The 24,682-nt window shown below is 45.7% G+C and overlaps 1 protein-coding gene and 1 long non-coding RNA gene across 9 annotated transcripts in view; one reads left to right on the plus strand and one right to left on the minus strand.

Annotated features, from left to right (window-relative positions):
- Positions 1 to 24,682, plus strand: part of IER3IP1 (immediate early response 3 interacting protein 1) — a 1,095,035-nt gene that overhangs the window by 645,141 nt on the left and 425,212 nt on the right. The window lies entirely within an intron of this gene.
- LOC126941509 (uncharacterized) lies at positions 3,170 to 23,181 on the minus strand. The gene is made up of 2 exons (XR_007721325.1): positions 23,046 to 23,181; positions 3,170 to 3,664 (listed from the first exon to the last, which is right to left on the minus strand). It is a non-coding gene; the product is annotated as an uncharacterized LOC126941509 (long non-coding RNA).

Below are 24,682 nucleotides of genomic sequence, written 5' to 3' on the forward strand. Positions count from 1 at the left end.
AACAACAGACATTTGAAGATATTAGTTTCCATCCTGCTTTCCAAAAGTCAGGGCACCTGACTTCTAATCTCTGTTCTATCTCTAATAATAATCACATAACCTTAAACAAATTTCTTCACCCCTGGATCCTTGGCTTGCTAATCTTTAAAATGGAGACAACAATGGCACCTTTAGTGTTTGCTAGATTGCTGGGCTCATGGTCCTCTTGAGGTTAGGGACAAAGGCCTCTTGCTTCCCCACTTCTCCAGATTCTCACAGTGATGAAGGAACAGTGTGGATTCTTGATAGTGAGCTGAAATATGGTCATGAATGGGAGTGTGCTGAAGAGAGGGGAACAATGAGAAAAGCTTCTATAGCAAGATGCTTCTATAGGAAGGAAAAGCTTCTATAGGAAGATGGATCAACTGTCAGGTCCTTCTAGATTTAAAGACCTACAATGCTCCAGCACTTTGGGAGGCCGAGATGGGCAGATCACGAGGTCAGGAGATCGAGACCATCCTGGCTAACACGGTGAAACCCCTTCTCTACTAAAAATATAAAAAACTAGCCGGGTGTGGTGGCGGGCACCTGTAGTCCCAGCTACTCGGGAGGCTGAGGCAGGAGAATGGCGTAAACCTGGGAGGCGGAGCTTGCAGTGAGCTGAGATCCGGCCACTGCACTCCAGACTGCGTGACAGAGCAAGACTCCGTCTCAAAAAAAAAAAAAAAAAAAAAAAAAAAAAAAAAAAAAAAAAAAAAGACTTTGTGCTTTATCTACCTTCCAGAATGAATTTAAGAATCAAATGAAACTGTGTACACAACACTTTTCAAATGCAGACATTAACACTTGATTAATACTTTGAATTTAATCTCTGGGGTAGTTTTTTGGTTGACTGCAAAAGATATACCAGTCTCCAAAACCATTTTCTTCAGCTGCTTTTTCTACACCCAGCAAGTTACACAGTCTGTATTAGCTATATCAGTGGTTCTCAAACTTGAATGTGCATCAGATTCTGGAGAGCTTGTTGAAAACAGATTGCTGGTCCCCATCCTCAGATTTTCTGATTCAGTAGGTTGAGTGTGGGTCCCAGGAATTTGGATTTCTAAGTTTCCAGGTGATGGTGCTGCTGGTGGTGGTTCTAGGGCTATACTCTGAGAACGACTGGTCGAATTCTTTGATGCATTTAATATTTACATAGACTTTTCATGTCTTGATTACTTCCAAGATATCTCATAGTATGTCTGTGAGATGAGCAGAAGTCAGGCAGTCTTAGGGATATTCTATAAATATACAGACTATGGCCCAAAGACTGGAAGTGATGATGGCTGGAGGGCCTCACAGTGAATCAATAGTCAAGTGGTAACAAAACCAGGATTTTTCTGGACATCCATTTCAGTGTCTTTCCCATTGGGGTGGACTGCCCCCTACTGGTCAGTCAATTGTGGTCACTAACTACCCCTCTAACCACCCCCAAACTTAGGCTGGTGACAGGCTGCAAGGCTGCCCTTGCAATTCAGTGTCATGAATGTCTTCTGGTGCCTGGTGCTTGCGAGGCATCTGTTTCTTTTGGTGGAAGGTGTGAATTGAGGAACGAATTTTCGCTTTCTCAGATTCTTCAGTTGGAAACTATCCCATCTGTCCCTCTGCAATCAGTAAGCACTGTGCTGGCGGCACTCTGCAGGGAAGAGAGTGCCACCACTCACATGGCTTTTCCAGACCAAACTGGAATCAGGCTCCTTTGAGTCCTTTTCTCCACTAAGCTTTATTCTTGGCCTGCAGAGCCAGCTTTAGCAAAGAATCCTGCTAAGCCAGTTTATCAAGAATCTACTCTTGATATCCAATCAAACTCGTCTTCCTCCATCCTCGATCTCTAATCAAGTTCCTCTTCCCCCTCACCCCTGACATTCAACCAAGTCCCTCTTAGCAATTTTTCATACTCCCTCACCCTGCCCTCTGGCTGTAAATCTCCATTGGTCCCTGTGTATGGGGAGTTGAGTTCAGTCTCTCTCCTATTGCAATAGTCTTGAATAAAATGTTTTGCTGCCTTTAACACATGTCCAGTGAGTTATTATTATTTCCAACACTAAGAATATACTTGAGGCTCCTCTTTCTGTGCCCAACCTGGGTACCAAGGGGTGGGTATATTGGTGTCCTCAAAATTGCCCTGAAAACTGAATGATTTGTCACCCCAGCTATGAAGCCTCAGCCCTTGAGTTGATAGGGAATTTATTCACACCCTTCTAAAACTGCTTTTGCCAACATCCACATCTGGAGGCCCTGCTGGCCCTGGGTAAGAGGCCAGCAATGTTTCAACCTTCTGCCCATTTACCCTTTCTCACACTCTAGGAAAACCCTCATTCTTTTCCACCTGCTGAGGGGTCTTGTGGTTCCCAGGTGAGGCCAGAGGCGGACTGGCGGTGCCCAGAGCCTGGACGAGGTGAGTCGGGATAGTGCTGAGCCCTTCTAAGCTGCCCAACCAAGACAGGTAGGAGGTATCAGGAATGGAAACCAACCAGTGAGCGCTAAAAACCCAACAACAAGCACTTAGTCCTGCCAAGCCGCAGAGAAAGGCTCAGTCTTTGGGCAGTATTTTTTTTCTTCCTCCCTGCTCCGTTTCCAGATTCACAGCAATCTTCTCTGGGCTGAGCAGGTTTGTCTGCTGCCGTTACTATGGCTGCTGCTGCTCTTGAATGCCTGTGTGTGTGTGTGTGTGTGTGTGCGTGTGTGTGTGCGCGTGCGCGCGCGCACACGCGGGCGAGAGCGTGTGTATGAGAGCGTGTGTGCGTGTTTTCTCCAGAGTGACTGGTTTGTGCTGTCATCAGCCGTTGTTTTGGTAAATGGCGAGTTAAACAGATATATCCAAGCGTAAAATCTAAAAAATGTTCCCTCTGGGCGCCTGGGGGGTGTTGTTTGAAATCAACTACATATCAATTGAGCGGCGGCGAGCGGATCCGATGATAAATTCCAGTCCACAGACGCCTTATAAATTACATTTTTTTGTTCGCGATCTTGCCTCATCTCAGCTCCCCAGAGGCCCTTAGACTGAGAACTATGATTGTGTTGGAGAAACGTTTGCTCAGCTTGAGTGAGGCCATTAGCATTGCATGTGCCAGTCCGTCCCTGCGCTCCCCCCACCTCCCCCTGGCCCCCCCACCCGCCCCTTTAACAAAATACAATATGTGCCTGGTAATTTTTCTGTTCATTATCTCATTGTTTTCTGTAAGTACAAGGTTAGATTGAATTACTGCGGGCTCCGCCGTCTATTTGTAATTCTCCTTCCATGCCGAGCTGCTAATGAATGGGCAATTTAGTCAATTCTTTGTAACGGCTTCTTCTGTGCGTCAGCCACTTAATTACTCTGAGCTTTTCTCACTGCTGCTTTATTGCACGGAAAGTCGGGGCTGCTTTGAGGGCTTGGCACAGGGATCTCCAGCTTCCAAAAAGAAAAAAAAAAAAAAGGAAAAATTGTCAGAGGCAACCAGAATTCTGTATTCTTGCTGCTTCCTGCGGTGGCTGGAGAAATATTTTGTGCCCTCAGCCCACACATCCCCCGTTCCGTCTGCACACAGGGTTTATCTTCCTCCTTCTTTGCTGACAGTTGGCTTAATCCTGGCTGTGGCAGTCACTGTTGGGTGGCAGAAACGCGCAGGCTCCTGCACAGAGAACAGCATCCTAGGGGAAGGTCCTGGTGTTTCAAAGCATTATTATTATTAGCCTGATTAGTATGCCACCTTTCCCCCTTGTCAGTATCTCCAAATCATAGCCAGAGGTCCCATTCTGTGACATCCAATGTTTCCTCTTTGCCTTGATATAGAGCACCTCACCTTTGTGACACAGGGAGCTGGATGGGGTGTTTATTATCTCCATTTAACAAAGGGAAACAGCAAGTCCAGGCAGGTGAAGGGACTTACTCGGGTCGATGAACCAGGAATGGCAGAACCAGGACTTGCATCCAGATAACACAAGATTCCTGTCCTCTTCCCATGCCATCCTTCTGCCCAAGGGAAGACTTAAGAATATTGTCCTGTCACTGAACTCAAGTGTGCCAAGGTGGAAATAGAGTAAGTTGGCTTTAAAGGGAATGAGACAACTCTGGAAAGGGAGGAGACTTTCCAGTAGTGACTGAGGGGCTAAAAACCCCCAAGGAACTGGGAACTCATTAAATAGAACATCCGTTTTCAATGTGGCACCTTTGGATACATCTGTCATGCTACCAGGATATTTCTATGTGGCCCAGAGTTATTATAGATGCACGTACAATTTATCGTCCAAACTGGGACATGTCTGAAAGTGAAATGAGGCAGGATCATGCTGGAGCCACAGGAGTGAACTGAGACTGTCCGGAGCAAGCTGGGTCGTATGGTCACCAGACCCAGGTAATGAGAATGTGTAAATGCTGTGTGGATAGCGTGTCTTCAGACCCGACTTACTCTGATGATAATACTTAGAGGGAGTCCCATCAGCTGGATCCACCCCGAGTTTACAGACATTCCCTGTGTTGCGCATTGCAGTGATGTATATGAGCTACAGGGCATCTTTACCCAAATCCAGAAAGTGATGGACTCCACAAACACTGAGTGAGCACCCACCTAGGTAATAGAGACATAAGAATGAGAAGACAAGGTTTCTGGCATTTTGATCCGACTGCTCTAGCAGAAGGAAGGTAAATGGTTCTCTAAATGTCACTAATCTCCCCAGATAGCCTCCTGAATGTGCCGGGCCCTTGCTTAAAAAGCTATTGTCTTCCTCTGGGTTCTGGCTCACTCCTCTTCATCCTTGGATGTCCCTGTAAATGTTGCCTCCTTCAGGAAGCCTTCCCTGATCTCCAAGATTATATTAGGACCCCTTTTATTCTATTTCATGGCATCGTATACTTTTTAATCTTCATTACTTACCACAACTATAACTAAATTATTTATGTAGTTGTGTGTTCAACGTCTTTCTTTCCCCTCCCCCATTCAACCTTGACCTGTCCGTAAAAGTACAGAGCCTGGCACATAGATCTAAAAAAGTCTGTTAAACTGAACAGAGCCAGCCACTTTTCTGGGTCAAGCTCTAGTTGCTTCCTCTGCCGAAAGCCTTCCTGGGTTGCTGCAGCCTGTTCGCCTGTTCTAATCTCTCTTTTCTGAGCTCCGTGTAGCTCACACAATCTGAAAGCATCACAACACTCTCGATTCTATCCTGGTTGCACCTGTTTTCTACATCAAACTTCAGCATTCTGAAATCAGTTTAATGGGCTGAGACCAAGAAGAGGAGGAGGAGTGGAGAGGAGAGGAATAGAAGCAAATGGTGGAAAATACTGGAATGCATCACACTTGGTAAAGTGAAGGATTGTGTCAGGAAGCTCATTTCAGTTATGTCTGTGTACACACATACACATGCACACACACATGCACACATATACATGTGTGGTTGGTCACAGTGTGAGAAGTGTGTCTTAAACTGAGGTACAGTCCAGAAAGGTTTGCCAACCCTGCCCAAGAGTGGCATTTGTGTGAGTTTGCTGGGAGGAACTAAGTGAGCCTCTGACGCAGTGGTTGCTCACCCCTACCAGACTTTCCTTGCCCAAAGATCTAGGTGGAATCAGGTATTGTACCTGCCGCTCACCTGTGTACACCTCCAGAGAAAGTGAGGGCTTTAGGTGCCAAGGTTCCCCAGGTGGCCTCTCATGCCTGTTTCTCTGGTGCTTGCCCGTGCCTTGGGTTTCCAGGGCCGATGGAGCTGCCACATCCTCTCCTGTGAGCTTCTTCAGTAGTGCAGGGTCTCTGCTCCACCTCTGGCAGGGTCTCTCCTCCAGCAGGCAGCAGGTCCCCCACCTCTCTGTTTGGTTTCTGGTATTCTTCTGTGGGCCAGACAAGCCATTTTCTCTTTCCTCCTCTCTCCTGTCTGCCACAGGGGAGTGCTTACTGACATATTAAGGCTTGCTGTTATTTTGCCACCCTGAGCCTCAGTTTTCTCATCTGCCACTGCATCCTCATAGGATGTTGGAGGTAATTCAGCAGCAGAAAGCACATGTGAAGGGACTGGCACAAAGAAAGCACTCAGCAAGCCCTCCCTGCCTCCACCCCTGCTTCCTTCTCTCCCTTCCACCGCAGCAGGGCTGGGGCAGGAAGTGGGCTGAGAGGTTAATGTGGTGCAGGGCTGGGGTTGCTCTAATGCTTTCTGCCATCACAGTCTAGTTCTGTGTGTGCTCAGTGTCCTCCTAGGACAGGACTATGGGCTTTGCATGGAGGTGGTGGACTCTGAACACTGCTGGAGGAAATAACATAGGATCTTCACTTTTAATACACATGGGTTCAATTTCTATTTCACAGGAAGTGGCACCAGGGGCTCTCCCAAGTCAAGGGGCTTTCATATCCTGCCCTTGAGTGTCTATCAGCTAAGCAGGCTCCATGACCATGGAAATGGAAGGTTGAGCACAAACCCCTGTCCTCTTGGAGCTTTCATCCTACAGGTAGCAATGGTGATAGAGCACTCCTGTGTGCCGGCCTTTGTTCTAAGCCCTATTTATAAAGTAACTCATTTCATCCTCACAACAAGTCTGTAAGGTGGATGTTACTTAATCTTAACTCATTTCAACCTCACAACAACTCTACAAGGTGAGTGTATTAGTCTGTTTTGTCTCACTATAAAGAAATACCTGAGGCTGGGTAATTTTTTTTTTTTTTTTTTTTTTTTTTTTTTTTTTTTTTTTTTTTTTTTTTTGAGATGGAGTTTTGCTCTTGTTGCCCAGGCTGGAGTGCAATGGCGGATCTCAGCTCATTGCAACCTCTGCCTCCTGGGTTCAAGCGATTCTTCTACCTCAGCCTCCTGAGTAGCTGGGATTATAGGTGCCGCCGCCATGCGAGGCTGGGTAATTTATAAAGAAAAGAGGTTTGATTGGCTCATGGTTCTGCAGGCTGTACAGGAAGCATGGTGCCAGCATCTGCTTGGCTTCTGGTGAGGCCTCAGGAAGCTTACAATTGTGGCAGAAGGTGAAGGGAGAGCCAGTGCATTAAATGGTAAGAAATGGAGCAGGAGAGCAGAGAGGGAGGCCCCAGACTCTTAACCAGATCTCTCGTGAGCTAACTGAGCAAGAACTCACTCATCACCAAGGGAATGGCGCTAAGCCGTTTATGAGGGATTCACCCCCATGATCCAAACACCTCCCCCCAGGCCCACCTCCGACATTGGAGGTCACATTTCAACATGAAATTTGGAGGGGATAAACATCCCAACGGTATCAGTGAGTGTTGGTGAATGCCCGTTTTACACATTAGGAAAGTTGTAGTTCAGAACTCCTGTAACTTTCCCAGGGGTACCTAGGGAATAAGGCAGTAAAACTCAGGTTCAAACCTGGGCAGCCTGGCTCCAACACAGAGCTCAAAGGGAAGGCACGGATTCCTTCAATCACCTTTCAGACAGAATGCAACACTTCAATGCAAGTTGTTTTGGAAAACACCCTGGCAAAAAGCATGTATCCCGGTTTTTAAAAAGTTCATTCCCTTTGATGCAATATTGGGACTTTAAGAAGTTGAATCAAGACCACATATTATAGAGGAAAAGAGAGAAAACTTACCTGCCAGCAAAAAGGTGCTCAGGTCTCATTCTGAACACCAGTCAGCCTGAGGTGGCCCTTCTCCCAGGCCCCACTCACCTTGGATATGTTTCCTATGTAACAATAAGTATATGGTCTGTCTGTCTGCCTCCCCACTAGATACTCTGATTAATGAGGGTGGGGACTCTGTTTTATCAACCACTGAATCCTTACACTTAACAAGAGACCAGCATACATTGAACCCTTAATAATTATCTATAGAAAGAAAAAGTGATAATGGCTAAGTCTACATGGTGTTGCCTGTAAAATTCTTTTTTTTTTTTTTTTTCGTTTGAGACGGAGTCTCACTCTATCACCAGGATGGAGTGCACTGGTGCGATCTCAGCTCACTGCAATTCTCCTGCCTATTCTCCTGCCTCAGCCTCCTGAGTAACTGGGACTACAAGTGCGCACCACCACACCCAGCCAATTTTTGTATTTTTAGTAGAGACAGGTTGTTGGCCAGGATGGTCTCGATCTCTTGACCTCGTGATCTACCCGCCTCAGCCTCCCAAAATGCTGGGATTACAGGCGTAGCCACTGTGACTGGCGCCTGTAAAATTCTTTTACCTTTGCTGCATGTTTACAATTTTTCAAAGTAAAATGTTGGGGGAAAAATAGAGTAAACAAAGGAAATATATAAGCATATTATAATAATTTAAAATATGTTTATGCATGTGACAAAATGGCAGGAAACAAACTAAGATGACATCTACAAAAATGTATGTGGAAAAAATGGTAGAAGAAAATATTAGGTTTTGCGAGTTTGCCATTACTTTTAATTAGAGTCCCAATATTGCGTCAAAGGGAATAAACTTTTAATTTGCCATTAAAAGTAATGGCAAAACCACAGTTACTTTTGCACCAACCTAATATATAGAATTTTAGTAAGAGTTTGGGATGGCACTGTGCATGATTTTAACATTTCACTTTTCTTGTATTTTCTATATCCTTTGCAATGGACATGTTTAACTTTCATAATGAAATCAATTTCTTTTTGTCTGCTGTGAGTCCTTAGCCCGGGTTTCTGTAACAAAACAATAGGTCCCATTTTTAGCAAACCCATTGCATGAAAACCTGGACAGACTTGGACTCCGTGGCAGAAGTCTGTGCTTTACAGCAGGATTTCCAGCCGTGCTGCTTTCCGAGGCCAGTCCTCTGAAGACATGACAGGGTAAACCAGTCCCCATGGCTGATGTCAGGTGGTGGCAGCCCCAGCCTCCTTGACTTAGAAGAAGTTGGCCCCTCACCAAGAGGGAGTCAGCCTTCCCCTCTTTGTCTCCCAGGTTTGGAGGCTGCAGAGGCCCTGTGGCCATCAGCTGCCTTTCACACAAGGGCACAGTGCCCTGAGCAAACAGGTGATGGATAGTCCAGCTCTTTCCCCACAGAGGCCAACTCTCACATCCCCTGGGAGAGATGCATGCCAAGAGACCCCATCCAAGTTGACCTGGCCCATCAACAATGCCACACACCTCTGCCTCTGCCTCTGCCCACACCTCAAACCACCCTCATCTCCCCAGCTTGGCCACGGCGATGGAGTCTGCTGAAGACCGCCAGAGCAGTGATTTTCTGTGACTACTCCCATGCAGCCACCACTCTCAAGTACCCTGCCTACCAGCTTCTCCATACTGCCCATATCCCTAGTACCCAGCCATGGGCCTCAGACATGTAGCAATGAATGAGACCAATGCTGATGTCCTGCCAGGAGGGACTTTGCAACGCTACTGGAAGCTTCTGAACTGCTGTTTCTGACCCAACTCTCACCAGCAGTGCTCTTGAGCAAGTTTTAAAATCTCCATGGGTGGCAACTCCCATCTTTCAAAAGGAACTAACATTTATTAAGCACCTATAATCAGTCAGAGGCTATGCTGTGAGCCCAGTTAATTCTCACCTGATATTTTGGGGTCTAATTATGATCTTCATTTTCCCAGTGAGGTAACTGAGGCTCAGGGAGGTTAAATAACTTTAATAAGGTCAAAACTCCTAAGTGACTAAACCCAGATTTGAGCAAAAGTTCTAAAACTATAATTGTCAAACAAATGAAAGGAATTACGAACGTTTTGAACCTCCAGGCACTCTCTTTGACAATACAATTGGAGAGCTAGTTGTCAGTGGTTCACATCTTACTGGGAATTAATAAGAAGGATTTCTTCCCTGACCACTATCCAGTATGCAGTTATCACAGGAGGGAACTTAGCAGTCATTTACATTATAATATGAGTTAATCAGAAGGCTTTCCACTTGACAGCTGTCCAGGACGGTGACTAGGAACAAAACACACTTCCACTAACTTCTCTTTGTGACTAAGGAGTGGATTTCTGCATGTGATTTCAGATCATTGAGAGAACCGGAGTGTTGACTTCCCACCCAGTGGGACTAGGAACTGGGAAACTGCCTGGAATCCAACCTCTAAATCCAGTGTGGAGCAGAGAAAGCAGCTGTGGCTCCCAGGCCAGGATCTCTGGGCTGTGTGACCTTGGGCAGGCCTTTCTTCCACCCTGAACTCCAGTGTCCTCTCAAATGAAACCTGGGGGTTCCTCCAGTGTCAACTCTATGGTTTCATATGTTAGTGCTGGTATTGGGCTCATCTCAAGTTAAGGGTTTCCACCATGCCCTTAAGAAGAATTTCAGATGTAGGACGGCATTGCGGGGCAGAAGGGTAGGTCATCTCCTCACTCTGCACTTAGGGATGACCCTGAAGGCGAGATTCAAAAGTGCTGTCACTCACTCATTACTGACCTTGGTTACAGCCTGTCCCTCCTTGCTCTGAAATTAGCTATCTCCCTGTCTCCTGCATGAGACCCTGGGCTTTTGAAAGCAGAGGCTGCATTTTGTCACCTCCAAACCCTCAGCTTCTTTCATCATGCCTGGCACCATGATGCTGCAGTTGCTCATTGCAGGTTTGGTGAATAAATGAACAAAATAATGGAATTTGTGCCTATAGAATTAATTTCATAAGGCTTTATCTTACTGAGGAGATACCATTCTGGAAGCCAGAAGACACAACTTACATTTGACCCCGGCTCTCATTTTCTACCCCTTCCCTTCAACCACTTACAAGAAGCAACTCCCGCTTAATAGACAGAAAAGCTGAGACCCAGATAGGACACATGACTTGGAATTTTACTTATGCAAAGCAGGAAGGGACCAGAGATTCTCTATCATCTTTTAGATTCCTTAATATTATACATGAGGAAATTGAGGCCCAAGAAGTGAGGCAATGATGACAGGAGGTCCCACAGCTCAGCAGTGGTAGGGTGGAGACAAGATTCCAGCTCCCAAATCATAGTCTAGAGCCACTTAACACAGAGCTCAGGCAGCCCTGGTATACAGCTCCAGGTTCCCATGGCAACTACGTGGAACAAACCATCTTCTTTGGGTAGCATTGATTAATTCTTTATATTGCTTTTCTCTTTCTTTGAGGGGAAGTATACCCTTCACTCTCCCTAGACAGACTCATTTATGAAAGGAAGAGATTAGGATGCCTTCCAGAAACAGGTATCCAGACAGTAAATGAAGATCCTGGCTGATATAGGCCTGAGAAGGTCTCAGGATTTGCCAGTGCCTCTAAGTAGAATTAATGACAGGGAAAAAACCATTCTGTGATCTGTTTGGAATTCCTTGGCTTATCATTGACACCCATTTCTGCACATCTCTTTCTGAGTAGTAACAGCCCTTAACCAAATGAAAATATGTGACAGGGCCCTGGCAGTTCATGCTTTCCAAGAGGTTTTTACTGTATTTATTTCATTTGATTCTGTGGTGTAGACAGGGCAGGTATTGCCATTTTACACATGAGGAAACTGAGGCCCAAAGAGGTGAAGTTCACAGCACTAGTGTAGAATTCCTCAGCAGATGAAATTGTCCTTGTCTGAAAAGAGGCCAAAGAGCGAGATCCCTGGATACCTCAGTGAGGGCTCAGCCACACAGAGATGGAAAGGGGGCCTGTGAGGGGGCAGACAACAAACAACTCACTGAACTGAGATCCCCACATGTTGTTGTAAATTCCATGGAGGAAACACATGGAGGAACACCTTCAGGATGGCTGGGAATGTAATTCTAAGAGGCCAGCATTTCATTTAAAAACCAAATGGTAGGGAAGGGGCAGTACAGGACGAGAGAGAAAGAGACACTGCTTGGTGGAAGCAGCAAGCCCTGAAGTACCAGCGCCCTGAGAGGATGTGGTTCATATCCCCAGGGAAGAGGAAGGAACCCAGTGAGGGACCAGTGTGGAGTAAGGAGGGGAGGAGAGGATCTGGGGGTGAGACTGGATGAGTAGACAGGGGCCAGAGTATTTCAGGCCTTCTAGGCCAGGTAAGATGTACGCATACTATCAAATGCACATTTACTCCCTTATACGCAAACATATGGGCATCTGCACACCCAACCACACATATGCACATACATGTGTGCCTGACATGTTCACATGTGAGCACTAACTCACATACATAAACTTACCTGAAAATGCATGTACACACAGAAGCACAACTCTCTTACACACATTATCATCTGCACTTAAACACACCTGCTCACCTATCCACACTGATTGCACCCACATGCACATTCATATCCACACAAAAGCACACACACACATTCTCTCCTGCGCATGCATCCTTTGTTTCATAGATGCACACTTTTCTACGTGCATACACACTTGCCCACTCACACATAGGTACTCACACGTGCATGTATACAGCCTACAACAAGCCCAGCTCAGACAAGCTCTCAGCCACAGATAAACTTCTCTGCTGGTTGGTTATAATCTTTCATTGGAACTGACACGTTGATAGCCCCAGTTTTTCTAGGAAGTGACCTTCATGCAGGCTATTGATTTCTAGTGACTATCAGGCACCTGCCACTGGAGTGACAGGCCCGGTCAGAGGTCAGCCCTTAAATAAAGCTTCTGGATTACTAAGCACCAGCCACTCCAATGAAAATGGAAATTGGCATTCCTGGCTCCCTTTTATGTGGAGTGTTTCCGCTGATGGGGTTTCAGCTCCGCGTGACCACCTGTCCCCCCCTCCCAGACCCAGGGTGCTGTGGGTGCCCACAGGTGTCTGTTTTACCAGGGAGCTGGACCGAAGGCTATAGGCGGTGACAGCTACCACGGCCTAAAGCTTCCTGGATTCTGCCTTCTAGCAACATCTGGGGCTGTCCCTATAAGCTTGACATTCAAGTAACAGGCAATTGCTACAGGTTCCAAGACCCACAGGTGACCGGCTTTGTGGTCTTGGGCAGGTGGTGTCATCCCTCTGGGCTTTGGTTACTTCCACCATTTCTGCCTCATCCACACATGCTTGTTCATCTCCTTCCATTTCACAAGGCTGGGATCCAAATAAATGAAGAGGAAGTGTACGAAGTTGTATACAAAACAGCACAAGAAGATGATGCTACTAGCATCATCTTAAAACATTTTAAAAATATCACAATTATGAATTATAAAATTCTACTTAATTAAATCACATGTTTATTTGATGATTCAGGTAGCCCCTCTGGTTGCTGCAGCATCTTGGGGTCTCGTGGCAAGCAGAGGTTATGGGATGGGAAAGGGCTCAAGTAGGCTTTGCCTTTTGCCTCTCCTGACGGGAGCACAGATAGAGTTCCCACTGCTTCACCTGGTATTCGGGACTTGTGACAGCCTTCCAGCTGATCACAATCAAATCTAACAGCCAAACACCACCCCTGAAACATACTCCCATTAGTACCTATGCCCCCGACCAACACCGTCTACTCTTGTGGCTTCGCCCTGAATGCACCTTCTCTCCCCTCTATCTGTGTAAGCACACCACCTCCAGCCTAGCCTACAATCCTCGTCCCCATTGCAGCCTGCCCAGATGACATAGCTCATACAATCCAGGAATCCACGAATAGTCCTTTCTCCTCTTTGGCTTTGGGAAGTGCATTCAGCCTTCCTTCTAAATACAGCTGGCAATAATTTTCACCTCAAATATAGATTTACCACAACAAAAACCCTTGTCTTGAATAATGTGGATTGGAAAAAGCAGAAAAGGCTGCCAGCTGCCAGGTTCCTAGTATTCCTCCAGTGCAAACTTCTGTGCCTTCCTGACTCTCCCTGTACATCTAATGACCTTTCTGGCCTATGTGTTCCTTTGGAACACGGGTCATAAAATGAAGTTTGCATGTCCTGAAGGGAAGATAAGCAGAAATTAGAAATGTCATCAAATTAATTATTTGGCAAAGGAAGTGATTTGTTTAACAACATCAGGGAGGCAAGAGTTGCTGGTGGACCCTGAAACTCAGATAAATCACCCATATTGAAGGGAAGAAGCCCAAGCAATCTAGGTGAGTCCATCAGCCAGACCCTTAGCCACAACTTGCACCAGAGCAGAACCAACTGGGGATCTCTTGGCCTGCAAGACAGCAAGTGGGGATGCAATTCAGGGAAAGGGGTCAAGAAGAATTCAGGGTCGTACAATTTATATGTGTGGTTGGACCGCTTTACTGGCTTATATATAACTTAATGCCTACTCCAGATTCTACAAAACAAATCTGGGGACAGGCACTCTGGGAATAGGCTTGTTTTACTTAATAAGCACAGAAGATATTCACAAATTTGCCACTTACTTCTAGAGAGGGTTTAAGGCAAGTTATAATTAAAGACTTACATGCAATTGTTAAAATAGCAGTAGCAACCACTTGACCACTTTCCTATATTTTAAAATTCAAATATTTCACTTGTATAGAGATGGAATCTCCTAGCTTATAGACTGATTTAAAGGGCTCTACAATACCCCACCCATCGAGCTCTACACCAACCTAGTAAAGTGACTGAAATGTCATAGAGTGCACTGGTTTGATTTTTCTCCCTAGGGATCTTTTACAATGTAAGCATCCCTAGGAGGGGTTCTAACTTTCTCCCACCACCCTGGGTCCTGTGGGTCAGATGTTGTTATGGTGCAAAGGGGTTGCTCCAGGGCACAGAAAGGGGAGCTCTGGGGAAGATGGGCTGTGGGGAAAAAGAGGCCGTGAGTAACAGTGGAAACAGCGGGAGGACACGAAATGAGCATCCTCTGCCGCAGGTCCAGTATGCAATCATAGAACATTCAGGGCCCCACATGCCATGTTTGCCAAGCCCTTACACTGAGAACAAGGACACAAGGCCGCAGCAATGTGCAGGAGACTTCAAAAACAAAAACAAAACAAAACAACAACAACAACAACAACAACAAAACTGGATTTTAAACCTAGCTTAGCTCTCACTTCTCAGGCCTCAAGAAAATCACTTTCCCTCTCTAAACTTCAGTTTCCTCATCTGCAAAGTGGGGTCAGGAATTCCAACGATACAATAAATGGTTGTAATGATTAGGCAACATGGTGTTCATAAAATATTTGCCATCTGTTTATGCTGTCCCAGAAATGGTTATTGTTCGGGGGACATGCATGCCTGCCATGGTCATAGCTCAGTAACTCACTGCCCAATTTGTCTTACCTTTAGAGCTGCCCAGCAGTTCTCAAAGGGGGTGATGTTTCTCCTCCCCCAGGGGACAATTCAGCAATGTCTGACATCATTTTTGGTTGTCACATCTGGGACAGGGGTGCCACTGGCATCTAGAGGGAGGAGGCAAGGGATGCTGCTCAACATCTTACCATACATAGGACAGCCTCAGGCAACAAAGAATTATCTGGCCCCGAATGGCAGTAGTGCCAAGAGTGAGAAACTCTAAATACAGTCCCTTTCTTTAAGAGATTATTTTCCAGTTTTGTCTTCCCCTCAGTAGATTAGCACAACAGTTCTGAAACCCTTTCATGTCCTGAGTGCCACAAAGACTCGGGGGCTGCATGAGGAGCTGCTGCCTGCCTCTCCTCACCCTGAGGCCACTCAGCCAGATGGCAGAGGGGTCAGTGGCAACCAAACATCTAATGACGTGTGACAAGTCTGGCCAGACAGCAGGCCCAGGATGGGCCCCTTCGAGGCCACTCATTGGGCAAGGGAGACTCATAAATAACAGCACAGTGACAGCCCAAGTCTTGCTCAGTGGGAGGGACGAAGCTCTGCCTGGCTCCCAGCCCCTGGGGCAGGCCTTTACGGGACAGGGCTCCAGCGGGAGGGACTGAGACAGGGCTGAGGATCCCATGCACAGTGAATGTGCTGGTGAGACATCAAGGAGCCTGTCATTGGAGTGTCTGTCCTGATGGTGACTGCCTTGGCCACATTAGCTCTATTCCTGATGGTGAACTATTTCTAATTTCTGACCTGGTGCAATTTTGGGCTTCAAAGCATTTGCCCAGCAAAGCATGTGCGATAAGAGGCAGAGTGGTAAGGTGGCAAGCTCGTTGAAAATCCAAATTTCAGTCCCAAGCCCCGTTCATTTTGCTATTTGCACTTGAGCCTCCAGCTCCTCATCTGTTAAATGGGGATGCTTGAGTAGCAAAAGTGCTAATTCGTGAGACATTATGTGTGAAGCAATAAATTAGTGGAAGGAATGATGATGATGATAATGATTATGATTATGATTTTTCAATCATTTGGGAAAGAAGAATTTATACTGGGAAAAAAAGCATACCTTCTGATGCTCTAAAAATATTAATCAGTCTTTAGGTTTTTAGGCAGTTCCAAATAGGCTCTTTGCAATAATAATAGTAATAATGATACCCATATTAAACAGCACTTTTATTTTCACATTTATTTTTCTCAAGCCTCATGTGGCTTAAAATGGGACCTGTTTCCAGTGATGCATATTCTTCTAAAATAAAAGTGGAAAAAATTGAAATGAGCTGCTGGTATACGGACCTGCTTTGCTTTTTTGTTTATTGAAGTCCTGGTTCAGATGGCACGCTAGGGCAGGAGGGCCACTGAACTGAGGTCGGTGCTTCTAAGCATAGCATTCAGCTGATTTGGGTCTCAGTTTTGTCACAAAACAGGGATAATAATTTCTTCTCAACTATCTCAGGGCTGCTGTATTAGTGTGACCATGCATGTGGATGCTTCATGATAAAGTTAAAGCATCATCCCCCAAGAAAGTCTTACTACCATGATCATTATCTTCATTATTATTGTTGATTATTCTTCATAACGATGTTTGCAAGATGGAGTTACTCCAAAGCACCATTTCTGTGAACAGTTTTTAGATACTTTCACAAAAGTCTCTGCATGCATATGATGAAGAAACTGACCCTTTAAGCACTCCTTCTGAAATCTAGGCTGTTTCTGAAATCTAAACAACTCCCCACCCCCTTCTTTTTATTTCTGGCTGGAAAGCTGGGCTCAAGAAAGGGACCTCCCTCCTGGCCCTTGCCTTGTAACTCTTCTATGGAAATGGCTCTGTTGGCCTAAGACCTCGGATGCCAGTTTTCAGCCAGGAGCACATTTTTGCAGGGAGGGTTATAAATCAAAGCCTGGGTTCTAATGAAACCACTGACACAACTTTAACTGTAACAAAGCGCACCCAGGCACCACTCGAGAGAAATCAGAGGCACAGAGCAAGTATTCCAGGCACCAGGGCACCTGGGGGGCCTTCCCCCTCCCTTTTGTCTCTCCTTCCCCTTTTCTTCCTCCTCTCTTCCACGTTGCTGCTTTTTCCCTGTATAATTCCTATAGCATCTCTAACTACTGGCTTATTCTGCAGCATCTTTGGGATTCAGCCTCATGGCCAAGTTGCAGACCCTGCCATCACAGCTCCCCTAGGGAGACCCCTTTCCTGGCCCTCTCAGGGGGCAACGGGGCAGAGCCTGCACTGCTGTAGGCATCAGAGGATGGTGAAGGGCAAAGCCCTGGATTCAGGCAGGACACTGTCCTAGTCCTGGCTCAGACACTTACTGATTGATTGTGCATCCTTCTTGGTGAGAGTTGTAACCACTCTAAGACTCAGTATTTATATCTGTAAAATGGGGATAACAACAGCACCTCCCTCAAAAGGCTATTGAGTTGATTAAATGAGACAGATAAGGACCGGGAGGAGGGGGGAACAAAGGGACAGCTGTGGCTTCAGCTGCTGAGGACCTTTCTGGTCACTTCTAGGAGCCAGCCCCTATCCAGACTGGTTTTTGTTTGTTTGTCTGTTGAGACAGAGTCTAGCTCACACCATCTCGGCTCACTGCAACCTCTGCCTCCCGGGTTCAAGTGATTCTCCTGCTTCAGCCTCCTGAGTAGCTGGGGTTACAGTCATGTGCCACCATGCCTGGCTAATTCATTAATTTTTTTTTATTTTTAGTAGAGATGGGATTTCACTATGTTGGCTAGGCTGGTCTTGAACTCCTGATCTCCAGTGATCCGTCTGCCTCAGCCTCCCAAAGTGCTGGGATTACAGGCGTGTGCCACCGCGCCCAGTCTGACTGGTTTTATACAGAACCATAGACAGTTACTCCCACAATTTGATTTCAGAAGACTGAAAAGGGCACATCTATTTCAATTATCTATTACTATTGATGTCATCGATTCACTGCTATCAAGTTATCTGAATTAAAAGTTATTCAAGGCCTGAAACAATGCTAGGTGCATGCAATGTGCTCTCTCATTAGCTCAGCCTTAAGTGAGGGAATTAGAATTAAGAGCTTGAGGAATAGGCAGGGCTCAGTGGCTTATGCCTGTAATCCCAACACTTTGGGAGGCTGAGGTGGGCAGATCACTTGGGTCCAGGAATTCAAGACAAGCCTGGCCAACATGGCAAAACCATGTCTCTACTAAAAATACAAAAATTAGCCAGGCTTGGTGGTGGGCACCTGTAGTCCCAGCTACTCAGGAGGCTGAGGCAGGAGAATCACCTTAACCTGGGTAGCGGAGGTTGCAGTGAGCCAAGATGGCACCATTGCACTCCAGCCTGGGTGATAGAGACTGTCACAAAAAAAAAACAAAACAAACAAAAAAAAGCTTGAGGAATACCCAAGCTCTTCTGAGTCCACGACAGCAGGGCTGTCCTGCAGGTGGATGAAGTTTCTGAGCCTCATCCGGTTTGAGCTAATGCTCCGAAAGTTCTCCCTGAATCACCCAGCTCCTCCTCCTCTCCCTCCTTTGAGTTCCTGAAGCATTTACTATTTTCACCATGTTTTCGGCACTGGACAGGGTCTCCTCAATTAGACTGTAAGTTTCCTGACATCACAGAATGTGCTCAGAATTTCTTGAAATTTCCTGCAGGACCTTGTTTCATCAGCTTAGTCTAATTATGATGATCCAAGTGTTTCTAGTAACAGAGGTTTCACTGTTACTAAAACTCACTAATAACAGGTTTTTTGTTTGTTTGTTTGTTTTTTGAGACAGAGTCTCACTCTGTCTCCCAGGCTGGAGTGCAGTGGTGCGATCACAGCTCACTGCAACCTCTGCCTCCTGCATTCAAGCGATTCTCCTGCTCTCCTGTCTCCCTGCCTCCTGAGTAGCTGAGATTACAGGCCGCGCCACCACACCCAGCTAATTTTTGTCTTTTTAGTAGAGTTGGGGTTTCGCATGTTAGCCAGGCTGGTCTTGAACTCCTGACCTCAAGTGATCCACCCCCGTCAGCCTCCCAAAGTGCTGGGATTACAGGCATGAGCCACCACACCTGGCCTCTAATAACAGAGGTTTCTTACTCACGTGGATGAGATGCCCATGGAATCTCAGCGGTTCATCTGCACTTTGACACTTCTGCTCACATTTCATGGCCAGACAGGTCACATGGTTGACAGGGACAAGGATGTATAATCCTCCCACATAAGGCAGACTAACGGGGGGCAGTGGGGTGGCAGTAAATATTTTGAGCAATAATACAACCTATCGCAGACCTAGAATATTATTTTCTACAAAACTGTTACTCAGTAAATATTCAATGGGAATGATGAGAAAAATATCCTAAGACAGAAATATTTGAACACACTTCTCTGGTCTACACTAACCAGTGAAATGTTGGGGTACTGATTCTCATGGCCAAGTGATAAGCTGAAACCAAATCAGCCCTCTGGCTGGAGTGTGGTTGAGGTAGATGAGACAGGCCCAAGGTCACCTAGGAAAATGCTGCTGTAAGGAGCTAGGACTCGGCACACTCACTCCGCCTCTGAGAGGCAGGATGGCATCTGAAGAGGAGCTGGCGTTCCAGGATGGAAGATTTCAGCTTAATAGATGAAGACATTTCCAAGACCAAGGGACTCCCATATCTGCAGTCCCTACTCTGGGTGGCATGCAGGCAGGGGCTGCTGTCTTTGAGGATGCCATGCAGGGGATTCCGGCAGTGAAGAGAAAATTGGTCTAGAGACCCCGGACTGACTCTTCTAGCTTTAAAAGTTTGTCCCAAACCTCAGAGGAATCTGCACTTCAATTGTGAGGCCAATACTCACTCTCCAGAACACGCAGAAGTAAGGTGAGATGAAACGTGTCAAAGACCCCAAATAACATGCTGTGAAGGACCAGGGAAAGGGGACAGGCCATCCGGCTTCCTGGGACTTAAGTGGGTCCCAAAGGCCAGGCTTCGTAGGGGTTACAGGTCGGATCGGAGGATAGGAATTCGAATGTGCAAGACAAAAGCGTGGGTTAGTGCAGGGACACCTCAGGTGGTGCCCCTTCCCTTCTCTTCCCCCTCCCTCCAGTGCACAGGGTCCCAGGAAGTGAAAGAAATACAATCTGCACATGACTCAAAGGAGCTGCCGCTGCTGCCACCACCGCCTTTCAGAGGCTTTCTCCAATTCAGGTTTGCATCTTATTTTCCTGCGGACTTTTTTTTCCTTCCCTTTGCCATTCTGGCTTTTGTTGATATAACCTCAATTTCTTACTGTCTTTCAAAGCCTTTATTCCCCAAATTGAGGGAAGGAATTTTTAATGTCATGCTAGGTCTCTCACCAGGCCAGTTGTCTTTTTCCAAATCAGTCAGGTGCTCAGGGTAGCTAAGGATAGAAAGAGGCTTGGCAGAGAGAGGGAGAGAGTCAATAGCAAGGAGGAAAACAGCAACTGCAACTGATGAAGGTCCCCGAGGTGATTTGCAAATCTGCTGAAATCCTGAACAAGCTTTGATTTAACCCAAGCTTGAAATGGCTTTTATTTACTGTCTATTGTGGAATAAATGACATCTCATAAACAGGCTTTATCCATTACCCCAGAATGGAGAGCATGCTGTTAGGGACATTTTATCCTCTTGATATCAAAGGAGATATGCCGGGGTGTGTTATTACAAATAGAAAAATCAATGCTGAGACACACACATCTGAAATTTCATTTTCGTCCAACCACATTTTCAAAGCTTAAAAAAAAAAAAAAAAAAAGGCAATCGCTAATAAAAATGACTTCAGAACCGGAGGATTTACCAAGCCTGAGCAAAGGATCGGCTGGGACCAAGCCCAGACAGTGAATAAATCTGACTCTGCCCTGGGGCCATTTCCTGCTCTGCCTCCCAGATAACCCAGCCTGCCCAGGGCTGCCCAAAGCAGAACCTTCTCTCCCCGACTCCCAGCCTCCTTGGTCTCTACTCTAGGCCATGCCCAAACACTGTTTATGCCCTCCAGATACCACCTTGCTAGCTGTACTCAGTCCTCCCATCCCAACCACACACTACATTTGGCAGCAGACCACATGGAAAATGCCAGAAATGTCCAGAGGCCGTTGCTATTTCTCCCAGGTCCCTCCCACCTGAAGGGCAGGGGCTCCTGAATCTTTCAGGTATGTGTGAAAGTGAAAAGGCCCCCATGGAGTGAGGAAGGAAGTTTAGCCATTCTCCAAGCAAAGGCTCAGTCCTGCCTCTCACTGACCTGAATGCCATTTCTGCCAACCACAACCCCTCTTTCCGAAATAAGTATGGGAGAGAAATACTTTTAGCTTTTCACAAAATGTTTTTGAAGACACCATCCCAAGGCTCCATCACATTGTGTGATCTTGTATTGGGGTGAATTTCTGGTTTAGAACCTTGTTTTTGCACGAGGCTGTAAGCTCAAGGAGGCCTGATGTTGTTCTCTTTACGTTTCTAGTGCTGAGCACAGTGTGTGGCACAGAGTAGCTGCCCAATAAATGCTAGTTGAATCCAAGAGATGTGCAGGCTGGTTGCAGAGACAAGAATGGCTGGCTAGACACCATGGAGGTGCTAGAAGCCAATCTCAGCTATCTGAAATGAAATACTCCAGTTCTTGCCTTGAGGCCTGAACTACATGGAGTTTGCTGGTTTCACGCAGTCAGTCACATTTGACACAGGAATGGCTTACTGAGTTAGTTGAGGAAAGTGGACCAGTAGAATTTGCTTGGTTTTAAGACCTCATGCAAGAAATCCTGACCTGCCTCCCTCCCAGAAAAAAAAAAAAAAAAAAAAAGGTATTGGTAAGATGTGAATACGAATGGAGAGCTGGGCACAAATGTGTGCCCATTCCTAGAGAAAGAACTTGGCATTTCAGAACAGGCAGAGCATCAAGTTTCATTTAATCTAATGCAGTCTCTTTAGAGGTGGGGAAACTGAGGCCCAGAAAGGGGTGGCTGATTCATCAAAAGTCACACAGAAAACTGTGGCCATGTGTGGACCAGTGTTTGAAATCCCTGATCCCATTCCTGACCCCCTTGCTGTGCCTGAAAATAATCCAGAGAGAGAACATAAGCATGAGGGAACCAACATAGCAATAATTGCAAAGGCAACCGCAGTGTTGGTCTCCTTGATCATGGTGGTGGTTTTATTTAAATAATCACATAACGATGAATGTGTTGAAAAGCATCCACACTGTGCAAACAGTATTTTTGCTGTTTTAAAGAGGCACCGCTCTTGTTTTCTCTACAACCTTTACTTGTTTGAAGGCCACTGATCAGAACTGGGACGTGCTGACTACTGACGCATTTTGGGAAGAAAATTCCCTGAAAGGTGTGCCCCCTGCTCCCACAGAGACATGCTGTCTATTTCTTCCTCGAGTGTTGCATAAAGCTTTGAGAGAATAGCCTAAGCCAGCCAACACAAAGGCGATTCCGCCCAAGATAGGCGGCAGTATTTAAATAAGGTTTCAATAGGAAGGAACGGTCTCTTTGGACTAGGTCTGTGATGTAGTTATCAGGAGGAGAAATTTGTAGAACCCATTACCTGCCACTCCTTCCCCCAGGAAATCCCTTGTTTGCGGAGCATGAATCTCTCCGGCTTTGGCTGGCTTTTACACTCTGGATTGTCCTGGGTAAACATCTGTCTCACACCGTGTTTATAAAAAAGAGGCATTTGTGCCTTTGATTGCTTCAAGGTTTCTGCAGCACACGTGCGTTCTTTCTCTCCTCCTGCCTTCCCCTACCCAGCTCACCCGCTCCTCCTAAGCAAACAATCCCCCATGTTGATTTTGGCCCCTTTTGGTATCATAGTGCTTTGCTTTGTCCAGAACAAGGAAAATGCACACCACAACTCACCTGCTCCACCTTGAGATGGAGGGTTTTTCATAACAAAGGCAGTATATCTTAACTGGATTATTATTATCATTTATCACACAAAATTTTTCAAACACTTCCTCTAAGCAGAGCATTGAGGTAGATGTGATACACTATACAGAGACCCAATTCCTGTCTCAAGTAGCTCATGGTCTTATTGAAGAGTCAGCTTGCAAACATTCAACATGAGGGCTCTACCTGCATAAGGACCATAGGGCTTTGATGGGGCAGGGAATTTGTCACTGTTCTTATTGTTAGTGAAACTGAGCCTCTCGTCTTCAGTCCTGAGGTGGTTCAAACCCATACATGGGCCAGGCCTCTCAATTGTCTGCTCCTGGAAAGAATATGGCAAACAGTTTCCTTTTATTCTCACACCTCTCTTTGTAGGACTTCCTTGCATGGCTGAGTCAGGCCACTGGTAAGTATCACTCCAGTAGAAACTCCACGAACTAGAACTCAACAATATTCCTGGTGGTTAGGAATATATATATATATATATATATGTGTGTATATATATATATATATATATATTTCCATCACTTCAATTTAGATCAGAAATGAATTACAAGAAAATAATGTCATCAAAAAGTAAGAATTTCTTTTTAAAAGAAGACGTAAACAATGTTTGGCTTCAATGTAGTTGAAGCTCCTTCACCTCCAGTTATAGATTAGACAGTGAGCACTGCTGTCTTCAGAGAAATGGCTAGAAGCTCCATCGTTAGCCAAGAAAGACGTGTAATGTCGAGCAGCAGGGACTTCCTGTCAAGGGAAGTGGACCCAGATATTTGAAAACTGTTTCCTAACAACCTGAAAGCGCTTTCTGCTTGATCTTCCACTCCTAGGAAGCTCAGTCCCCAGTTCCACTCACTTATCTTGGAAATTCTAGTGTGAAGTGTGTCATGATTCAGACGATTCACGCGGCTGACAACTGAGCTCACCTTGAGTTCAGTGCTTGATGGGAGACCCAGGTTCAGTCCAGGCCCTGACATACCTGGCTGGTGACTTCATATCAGTCACTCAGCCTCTCTGGCCTCCATTGTAACTGATTTCTAATGGCCTTTCCACAACTAAGGACAATGATTCCATAAAGTAATTGGGCCATGCTAGATTGCAGCTACTTTTTATATCTGCTGATTTTTCTCTCGGAGGTATGTGCTCATGAGAATCTCTGCTGTACCCTCTGGGGCCTGGTGTCAGCTAAGTGGCTGACCTTATACTTGTCATTTGAGGATACACTAATACCTTGCTGCAGAAATACAACTGAGCACCTGGGAGTGGAGTGAGCTGGCCAGCAATTAAAAGACAGCTCCAGCTTTATCCATAATGCCCTCATTACTTTATTTAATGAGAAACAAACAGGACAACTTGTTAACAATGATCAATGCTCTACTATTGTACACAGGTGTTTGTTAGGGATTCTTGGTACTTTCTGAATTTTTATAATTTCTCAAAATAAAAATTATGATTTAATAAGGGCAGGGCAAATTCAGATGGCAATTGCCTCTGATAAGGGATGGAGAGAGGTGTGGTCAGAGAGGGGAACACAATCCTTCAAATGTGATGGGTTTTTCTGTTGCTTTAACTGGATGGTGGAAGGTGATCATTTCACTATATTTTAAATTGCACTTTATGTTATATATACTTCTTGTATTTATATATTTCATTATAAAACGATGTTAGAATGACAAGGTAGAAACATTGATCTTCGTTTGGTAAGTGTCTCCCCTTGAATAATGAAAGGACCCATATGGTGTTCAATAGAAATATAATTTGAGCCATGTGTGTAATTTTAAATTTTCTTCATAGCCCCATGTTAAAAGGCAAAACAAAACAAA

Source organism: Macaca thibetana, chromosome 18 (assembly GCF_024542745.1).
Source record: "Macaca thibetana thibetana isolate TM-01 chromosome 18, ASM2454274v1, whole genome shotgun sequence".
NCBI classification, from domain to species: domain Eukaryota; kingdom Metazoa; phylum Chordata; class Mammalia; order Primates; family Cercopithecidae; genus Macaca; species Macaca thibetana.